This window comes from Heteronotia binoei, chromosome 7, assembly GCF_032191835.1.
Source record: "Heteronotia binoei isolate CCM8104 ecotype False Entrance Well chromosome 7, APGP_CSIRO_Hbin_v1, whole genome shotgun sequence".
NCBI lineage: Eukaryota > Metazoa > Chordata > Lepidosauria > Squamata > Gekkonidae > Heteronotia > Heteronotia binoei.
The window spans coordinates 45,845,602-45,856,334 of NC_083229.1; positions in this window are offsets into that span (position 1 = coordinate 45,845,602).

Sequence of the window (10,733 nt, forward strand, 5' to 3'; positions counted from 1 at the left end):
TGGGGCCATATCAGAACCGTCCCCCACCCCTGCACAGTCTAATTCTAACAGTCTACTAATAACATTTTTTTAATAAATGTTAAATTCAATTCACTTTTGACATCAACAGTTCTTTAGCACTAGAAGTTTCATTCCTTCTAGAGTCTTATAAAACTTTAGTGGACTCCAAGACAGCCTTAAATATATATAAAAAATTAAACCCAAATCTGTACTCAAAACAGATCTGAGCATTTAAACACTGCCTTATTTGCACAACTGGAGTACATGGGAATAGCAGGAAGTGACCCAGACAAATGCTTCGCTTTGTTATAGACAAGCCATCCTTGAAGCTGCTGTAATAGGTTTTTGCATTGCTGTCTCTTCCAAAGGTCTAGCACTGGAATTCCCAACCGTATCATTTGTTGTTGCCCTTGTTATTGTTGTTTGTTTGTTTTGCTACATGCACCACTAGAAATGATGTGCTAGTCCTTCGTTTCTGACTCGAGGGAAGCCCCATGAAACCACTCAAACTACCATGTTTTTTTGTATATGAATTTTTTGTGTTCCATAAAATCTTTGTATACATAAACAATCAAGATAAAAGATAATCTAAAATTAATTCACTTTATTAAAAAAAATCTTTATTATTAAAAACAAAGCATGACCTTCTTCAGATCCTGCCTGGACACAAACTGCTAACTCCAGGATAGCAAGAGGAAGTAAATCGAAGTCACTGCTTTGATCCTAAGTGGTCATGTTGAAATAACTATATAATTCCTATGCAATTCCTACATGTATCAGAAAAACAGAATCATTAAGGGCTATCCACAAACTCCATGCTGCTCATATGTCTTATTTGGACCCATGCAGCTTGGTTTTTTTTCCACAATGGGCTTGGAAGGCATCCCTTAAAGACACCCCCCCCCTCCAGGTTTCAAGCAAATTTGACAAAGGGGTCCAGTTCTTTGAACCCCTGAACAAGGAATCTTCTGATTAGAGGGAGAACTATGCTATGAGCAAATCTGGTGCTATTATCTTTAATAGCAGCTGCCCCGGATTATCACATTGGTTCCCAACTAAAACATAAGGGTCCCAAATCTGGAAACCCAATCCTCCCCCCCCCCAACTTGAAATCTGAACTGGTAGTGTCCTACCTGAAAATCAGCTATCACAGTAAAGCTTCCCATCACCCCTGAATCCCTGATCTGATAATATAATGAAATGTTACTCAATGCATCCCCATAAGGCACTGATTTATAATGTCATTTATATTTTTGTTGAATGTATGTTCTGGCATGCTGCTGATATGCTTCAAGTCTACATCTAGCTTAATGGCTGCATATAGATTATTTGATGCACAAATAATGCACAGATTGAACTCATTTGTTGTCACTTCGGAATATGCACACACATGTGGCATACATACATACACAGGATGATAGATCCAGTTCCAGGTTTTAGAAGGGCCTGGACAGACAGTACAGTCCTTGCCCACTACTACCCCCTGTGCAATTGCCTGCTTCCCCTTCCACCTCTGTGTCCTTCCCACCTACTCACTCTCTTGGAAATCCTCCCACCACCCATGCTTCAAGCTGCATACATGCCATTGCTCCAGTAGCATTGCACAGCATGTGCAGCCAGAAGTGTTGGTGCTGCCGAGAAGGCTCGCAAGCAAGTTGGTGGGCTGAGGAAAAGCATGCTGGTGGGTAGCATCAATGAGAGGTTGGCATGGTGGGTCTTACCAGAAGCTCTGGACACCAGCAGCTGATTCATATCAGGGTATACTGGCAGCAGATCCTCATGTTGTTGATGGTGATCATTCTCATTGTCTTGCTTGTACTCAGAGACAGTATGGCATAGTGACTGGACTGGTGAACTTAGACCAAGGAAATCCTTGTTCACATTCTTTTTAACTAAGAATGTCTCTATGTGACCTTACAGTCTTTCACTCTAAACTACCTCAAGAGTTCACTGTGAGGAGAGAGAGAGAGAGAGAGAGCACACCATGTACATGTCCTGAGATCTTTGGAGGAAGGGTAATTTTTTTAAAGTAAAAAATACATATAATAAATACTAAATCTGCCACTGAACATTCTGTTATAAAACCTACTCACTCCCTTGCACATCCTCCCACCACCCATGCTTCAAACTGCATAAATGTTCCTCCAGTGAAAAGGTGATATACTAGCAATGCCTAAGGAATCAAAAACTTTCAAGAGTGTGACAAAATATCCTGTAGGAGAAAAGAGAGAAAAGGAGATGCTGAAGATATAGTTTAATTAATTGGTTCTTATTTACTAGTTTTTGTCATTTGATTTTACTGTGTTTCAAAGCTTCACTGAAAGTTATATCCACTGTGTTTTCAGGATTATGTCACAGAACATAGTAGAAAAAATTTGGATCTCTTTGTGGATGGTGTTTACAATTAGAACTTCTGGTTTTGCACAAAGAAGTTTAGTATATTTTATTACTTTATTCTATTTGTTCTTTAAGGCATTCATGATGAAAATTCACAAAACAGCCTTCAACACTAATCCAATATAAAAATAAACATCAAGTACTAAAATAAGAATATCAGCATCAGAAATACCAATAAAATTTAAATGCAATAATATAAAAAGCAACAATCATACTAAAAGCAGTCATACTCTAAACACCTTAATAGCAAAAGGTAAAAAGAATAATAAATAGTAAAGAAGTTTTTTAAAAATTAAATTAAACCCCAAAATTTTAAAGTTTCAGCATTAAAATAGAAACAGTTCTTGATCATATATCACTATATGATATGATCCCTCTAACCTATTAAGAAACAAAGAGGGATGAGACCTGCTTCCATTACTTCCATTTCTTGAAGAATTACTTTCTTCTAAGCATGACTCCAAATCATGACACCTTCCTAGGGATATCAGCCTCCAAGTGGGGCCAGGGATCCCCTGGAATTACAGCTCATCTCCAGAGTTCATACAACAGTTCCCTGAAAATGGATGCTGTAATGTACTGAAGTCGGAGACGTTCAGATGGCAACATGCTTTATTAGCGAATACATCACAAAGACAACATGGCGGGGCTGGGTTCCCTGTTATATACATTTCCCGGAACAACCTTCTTCCTGGTCAGGTCCAATCCTGGCCAGTTAAACTTCCCACCACTGATCATCATAGGCGGGCTGCGTTCGTCCCTTCCAGGCACCACCAATAGGTGTGCTGTGCTGTACTTTCCAGGAAGAACGCCAGACACAACACTCCTCCCCCCTCAAGTTCAAGATACATAGTCTTTCAAATGAGCGTGCAGCTGCCACTCTCTGAGCGACTGCTGCCTGTGGTTCTGTAACTGCTGGTTACTCACTTTGGGCCATGGTCGGTGTTGTCTCGATCCTGCGGTGGTATCTCCTCCACCTTGTAAGGCTCCTCTGCCAGCAACCCCAGTGAGCTCGGCAGGGTTGCTTCCTGCGGCCCCATGCCCTCCCCGTTCCCCTCTCCCCCTGGCCCTGCCGATTCCTCCGGCAGGGTGCGGCGGCGGAGTTGGTCTATGTGTCTGCGGAGGAGCTGCCCCCCCTTCCGACGAGACCTCGTAAGAGCGGGACCCAGTGAGCCGCAGCACCCGAGCTGGCCCACTCGCAAAGTTCTTGGCATAGACAGGATCCCCCAGAAAGAACCCTCTTGTGGCCTCCCTGGTCTTTGGGGAGCTGCAGAGGTCTGGGGCCCAGTCAGGATGTAGCCTATCTAGCTGGGTGGTTAGCTGCCTGTCAATGAGTATCTCGGCAGGGCTTATGCCCCTAGCCGGGTTGGGGTTGATCCTGTTCCCAAACAGAAAGGTGGACAGTCGGTGGTCCCAATCCCCTTGGACTATGTGACCCAGGGCCTCCTTGGTTGTGCAAACCATCTGCTCTGCTTGGCCGGGTGAAAGAGAGTGGACCGTATGTGGTGGATGAGTTACCTATTCAGGAATTCCTGGAACTCCCAGAAGGTAAACACGGTGCCGTTGTCCATCACTACGGTGTCAGGGATTCTATGGGTGCAAAAAACCCTCCGTAAGGCTCTGACTGTGGTGGAGGTGGAAGTGACTGGTATGACCTCCAGACACTTCGTGTAAGCATCCACTAAGATAAAGAATATTTTCCCCTGGTATGGCCCCGCAAAGTCTAAGTATAGCCGGGACCACCAAATTGGATTCCCAGTGGTGAACAGGGGCGCCGGACGGATTCGGCTGGGACTCTTGGCAGGGCGGGCACCTCCTAACCCACCCCTCTATCTCTTCATCCATTCCCGACCACCATACATAGCTCCGCACCAGAGCTTTCTTATGTACTATCCCCAGGTGCATCTCATGCAAGGCTTCAAGCACTTGCTTCTGGAGTGGGGGAGGGACCACCACTCTGCTACCCCAAAGAATACAACCTTTGTGTAAGGAGAGCTCTTCCCGGCAGGAAAAAAATGGTCTGAATGCAGCATCCAATTTGCCCGTGGGCCAGCCCCTCCCCATCCAGTCCGAAATGTGTGCAAGGATGTGGTCTCTGCTCATGAACCTGGCTACCTCCGCTGCGTGGAGGGGCCGCTCCGGCAGAGACTCCAGGAGCATCACATGGTGGGCTGGGGCCAGATCTGGGTCCATCTGCGGCAGTGGTAGGCGGCTGAGGGCGTCTGCTTGGCCCATTGCCTTGCCAGGGTGGTAGACAAGCTTGTAGGTGTATGAGTTGAGAAACTCGTTCCACCGCAGGACCCACTGCAACAGGAACTGTGGTGTCTGGTGGTCTGGGGCGAGTAGGCCGAGCAATGGCTTGTGGACTGTGGCAATCGAGAAGCGCCTACCATACAGGTAGTCATTGAATTTGTATACGCCCACCACAATTGCAATGCCTCCTTATTTATTTGGGCGTAGTTGCACTCAGCCTGGGTCAAAGTGCGAGGACCTCTCTCCCGTCCGGGAGTTGGTGGCCCAGGACGGTGCCCACTCCATAAGGGGAAGCATCACATGCTAAAATCATGGAGAGGGACTCATCAAAAACGGTGGAGTACCTCATTTGAAACCAAGATGTTCTTGACCGCCTGGAAGGCCGCAACCTGCTTTCCCCCCCAGACCCATGGGGTGCCCTTATCTAGGAGTCTGTGTAGGGGTTCAGCCAGGGCTGCTTTGTGGGGCAAGAATGAGTGGTAAAAGTTCAGGAGTCCCAAAAAACTTTGTAGCTCTGCCCTGCAAGTCGGGGCCGGGGCCTGTACTATCGCCCTGGTCTTGTCGGCTGTTGGGTGAAATCCCGCGGTGTACATTGCAAACCTCAGGAACTCCACCCTAGGCACCCCAAGCAAGCATTTCTCCTGCTTCACCTTGAGACCCACATTCTGGAAACGGCAGAGCACCTCTCGAAGGCGGCGGCAGAACTCATCGGTGTCGGGTGCCACTATCAAAACGTCATCAAAAAAAGGTTGTACTCTGGGAATTCCTTTAAGGAGAGAGTCCATTAAGCTTTGGAAAATTCCCAGAGCCCCGCTGACCCCAAATTGTAGCCTCCGCACCTTGAAAGCACTCCGGTGCGTAACGATGGTCTGAGCCTCAGCTGTTTGCTCATCCACTGGAAGTTGTTGATATGGTTGGGCCAAATCCAACTTCCCAAAAATCTTGCAACAGGCCAGGGAGGCAAGGACATGGCTGACCACCAGGATGGGCTATGGGTGGTCCTGTAGTGCTTTATTAATTGCTCATTTGTAGTCTGCACAGATGCACACGTCCCCGTTCGGCTTGACTGGGGTGACTATGGGAGTTTTCCAAGTGGCGTGGGAGATGGGCTCTAGCACCCCCTGGGCCATGAGGCGGTCCAGTTCAGCTTCATTTTTTGGCTTAAGTGCAAGTGGAACCCGCTGAGCCTTCAGCCTTAAGGGCCTATCTGTGGGGTCCAGCTGCAATGCGATAGGTACTTCTGGGAATGCCCGGCACACTTGGTCGAAATTGTAGACTTGTATGTGGCCTTCCCCTACAATTTTGATGCCCAGGGGCTTAAACCAAGGCAATCCCAATAGGGTGGTGAGCCGGTGCTTCACCACAAGTATGTCCAGGGCCCCATTAAAAATTTTGAACTCCACCCTAACTCTGGCCCACCCCATGATCTGCACTGGATTCTTTTGAAAGTCCAGCAATATGAACTCCACGGGCTGCAGGGTCGGGCGGTTGTGGGGGCAGAGTTTACTGAGGGTCTCCTCTGAAATAATGGAGATGGAGTATCCCATGTCCAATTCCATCAGGCAGGAACCCTCCTCGATCAAGACCTGCACTTTGATCTTGTTGGGGGTGTCCTGGGGCAAATTCATTACCTGGATGCTGTTTGTAGCTGTCGTGGGTGCATCTGTCGAGTCATGGTGTGCAGACTGGGGCCTCCTGTTGGGTCTGGCCCTGCAAGCTCAGGCAATGTGGCCCACTTTTCCACAGCTTCTGCAGTCCATGTTACGGTAGGGGCAATCTCGGCGCTCATGTGGGTCCCCACAGCTGGTGCACTTGGTGCTTGGCTTCTCCACTGCCCATGATCTGCTTGGTGTTTTCAGACCGCTGCATGGCTGACATCGAAGCTGATGTGCCCCTTCCTCATCAGAGCCGTCCAAGATTGAGGCAGTGGTGGCCTGGTTCACAGAAGGGCTGGTGTGCGTCTGTTCAAAGGCGGTTGCCTGTCAGAATGCTTTCGCAAGGTCGATGTCTTTGTCCTCGTATGTTAGCAACTTTTGCCACATTTTCTCCTCCTGGACGCCCACCGCGAAATGGTCCAGCAGGATCTCTTCCAGGTCCCCTGTGAAATCACATCTCAGGGCTAATACTGCAAGATACTCAGCGGCGGACTCAGCTTGTCTCTGCTGTCTCATGAAGAACGCGTGCCTGCGTGTGAGATGGGACGGTTGTGGCGCCATGTAGTTAATCACCTTGACCAGCTGGTCGTAGGTGGCCCTTGTGAGGGTGGTCGGCATAATGAGTCGCTTCATCAGCTGGATGGTCTCCACCCCGCACGAGCTCAGGAGAAGTACCTTCTTCTCAGCCACTGCCTCCATTTTGTGCAGCTCTATATAGTAGTTGATTTGGTCCACCCATGACTCCCATAAGTCGGGCTGGGTGACGTCGAATGTCGGTAGGGTTTGTCCGAGAGCAGTAGACATGGCCTTGGCCGCAGAAGCACTAGAGCTTGGAGTGCTGGAGGCTGCTCTCTGCTCACCGGTATCCCATCTTTGTTACCAGTGTAATGTACTGAAGTCGGAGACGTTCAGATGGCAACATGCTTTATTAGCGAGTACATCACAAAGACAACATGGCGGGTTCGGGTCCCCTGTTATATACATTTCATGGAACAATTCTTCCTGGTCAGGTCCAATCCTGGCCAGTTAAACTTCTCGCCACTGATCGTCATAGGCGGGCTGCGTTTGTCCCTTCCAGGCACCACCCACAGGTGCGCTGTGCTGTACTTTCCGGAATGAACGCCAGACACAACAGATGCTTTGGAGGGTAGACACGACAGCATGGCACCACACTGGGGTCCCTGTCCTCCCCTGATTCCCAAAAGTTTCCCAATGTGGAACTGACAGCAATACTCCCCATCCCCTGCCAGTGGCCACAGGGATGTGGCAAATTTACTCCTTCCACTGCAGCAAGACTCCTTTTTAACAGAAATGTGTCATTGGATCCAACCCAATGCCTGTAGCCACAGAGGGGCCTTCCAGGGCCTCACCCCCAACTTACCCAAGGCACCCTGACCTCCAAGCCATCCCAGCCTCGCCCCCCACCCCAGGTTTCAAATAAATGTTTTTGCTGCCACTGCTGCACTCATCACCCACTCACTCACCCTTGCACTCTCCCTCTGTCACTCACTCATTCCCACTTCCATTTACAGGCTGCAGTTACACGCACTGAATGATGCAGTTTCAATCTACTTTCCAACTGGATTTTGTCAGTTCACACAATAAAATCAAGTTGGAAAGTACAGTGAAAGTTGATTGAAAGTGCAATATTTAGTGTGTGTGATTGAAGCCAGACTCTAGTTTTGCTGAACTCTCTCCTAGGGAGGCCTGTCTGTATTCAGCTCTACCATTTCATTACAATTGTGATAGAAATATTATATGCATGATTCTGGATTTTGACTGTTGTCTGTGGAGATGTCTTTTGAGCATTGTGGATCCTTATTTCTCTAGAGAGAAATGATCTCTGAAGGAAGAGAAGGAAGGCGCTTCATAATATTCTAGATGTCCAGACAGGATAGTAAAAGGCTAGGATTTCTTTAGGCATGCTACTTGAAATGACTGGCTAAGCCTATATCTGTGAGCAGGTTTGGGGAAGATGGGAGGGAAGGAAGTGGTCTGGGGATGAAGCCCATTAAGTGTTAATGGTATGGGTGGGATGGAGGCAAGAGACTGATGGTTTAATGATTACAGTGAAACTGTTTCAAAAAGTGTGTAAAATATTGCAGTAAGAATTTGATAGACTGTAGAAAATCACATCAGTGCAGTGACTGGAAAAGTTTTGTTCATTCCTGCATCTACTTCAGCTCAAGACAGCTGTCAAGAAAGAAAGCAGCTGAGAAATTCTGAGAAGAAATAATCAGGGAATAGAAATTTAGCACTTCACACTTGTCTGTACCAATTATTTCAATGCACTTAGTTCATGTTTCCACCAATTATGTAATTACTTTTCAAAGTGATATGGGTCCCATATGAGTAGACAGAGTCTACTCAGCTTAAAATGAAAATATAAAATCAGGGTTAAGCAGAGCAGCTTTGAATAACAGAATCAATGCGTACAGTCCCTGTGTGATGGTAGCTTTCCAGTTTTTAAACACACCAATCAATTTGAACACTAGAATGGTTGCCAGTGTGATGCCCATTGGCAGACTAGTGCCCCTGATGTGTTTCCTGGCATCCACATGCTGCTCCTTTTCTTGATCTGTTCCTTACTTATCAACTTCTCTTCTTCCCTTTGCCTTCCTTTGCTCCATTTGAATTCTTTTCTACTGTGACTATCTGGAAGGAGCCTTCAGACTTACCCAAAAGTCACAAGATGCCCATCTGGGAACCCACAGTGCCAGAAACAGGGAATCCCATTAGAACACTGGCAACAAAGAGACAGGCTAAAACAGCACTAATACAATATGGGTCCATAAAGGCTCCAGCTACGGATGGGCATGAACTGGGAAAGTGCAGTTCTGTTCAAGATTCATAAGAACTTAAGAGAAGCCATGTTGGAACAGGCCAATGGCCCATCCAATCCAACACTCTGTCATACAGTAGCAAAAAACCCAGGTGCCATCTGGAGGTCCACCAGTGGGACCAGGACATTAGAAAAAGGGAGAAAAGTATTACTTTTTCTGCCTTCTCTGTCCCATGCTGTCAAGCATCGATATTTCTCAATAAGTAGTCTTTTGTTTTAAATCAAAGCTGTTTTATTGTTAGAAACTCAGAAGCTGAACCAAGGACACAAGCCTTGGAAGTAATTACATATATAGGGTTACACAGTTGCTATATAGGATATCTTCAAAGGTTACCATACAGATGCATACTTGAGTCACAGGTTTAAAGGTTGCTTAACACTATCTCTTTTATTACTAAGGAATTTAGACTATTAAAAACATCTCCCATTCTCACACTTCTCTAGCAGTAGATAAGAGCTGTCTGTGTGAACCTGTGGGAGAGGCAACTTGAAAGTGGTACCAGCCAGGCTGTAGCATAAACATCCTTGGGCCAGATGGATTTATTACTTGCCCAATGGTTGTAAATAGGGGGGAGGGGAGCAGTAGAGAGCTGGTGACCTGCTCTTTGTCTAAGAACAAAGTATGTTACAGAAATAAGCGTGCTTGACACATGCATAATCTTGTAAACCTCTATCTTGTCACCCCTCAGTTATCATTTCTCCAAGCTAAAGAATCCCCATCACTAATCTTTCTTCATAGGGAAAGTGTTCCAACCCCTTGATCATTCTAGTTGTCCTATTCTGCACTTTTTCCAGTGCTATAATATCTTTTTTGAGGTGTGGTAACCAGAATTGTACATAGTACTCCAAATGAGACCATATCATCAATTTATACAGGGGCATACTGGCTGATTTGTTTTCATTTCCCTTCCTAATAATTCTCAGCACAGCATTGCCCTTTTTATTGCAGTCACATACAGTCTTGACATTTCTAGTGACTCCATGATCCTTCTCTTGGTCAGTTTCCACCAGTTCAGACCCCATCAATGTATATTTATAGTTAGGATTTTTGGCCCCAATGTGCATTACTTTGCACTTGGCCATGTTGAACCCCATTCGCCCATCACTGGCAGATGCCTTTGGAGTGCCTCACAATCCTCCCTGGTTGTCACCACCCTGAACAATTTAGTATCATCCGCAAAGTTAGCTACTTCACTGCTTACTCCAATTCCAAATCATTAATGAACAAGTGAAAAAGAAACAGACCCAGTACTGAGTTCATGGAGTGCCCAGTTTACAAGCCCAGTTCACACCCCACAAAACATCGTGAACTTTTAGGGGCTAAATGAACCAGTTCACTTTGTGAGGTTCATGACTTGGTAGAATGCCCCCTTGGGATGCTAGAGACACCAAACTCACAGGGGATCTCCAGCTAACTCTCCTCTACCTGACCTCCAAAGAAGGTGCCTCCAGGAAAGTACTTTCTGGGGATATGACCAGTGGTCATTGCATCCTGTCATTTCCCCAGTAAGCAGTTTCATGGGGGCACCTTTTGAGTTTGGTGTCTCTAGCTTGCACATGATCCACTCTATACACTCCTGAATCTT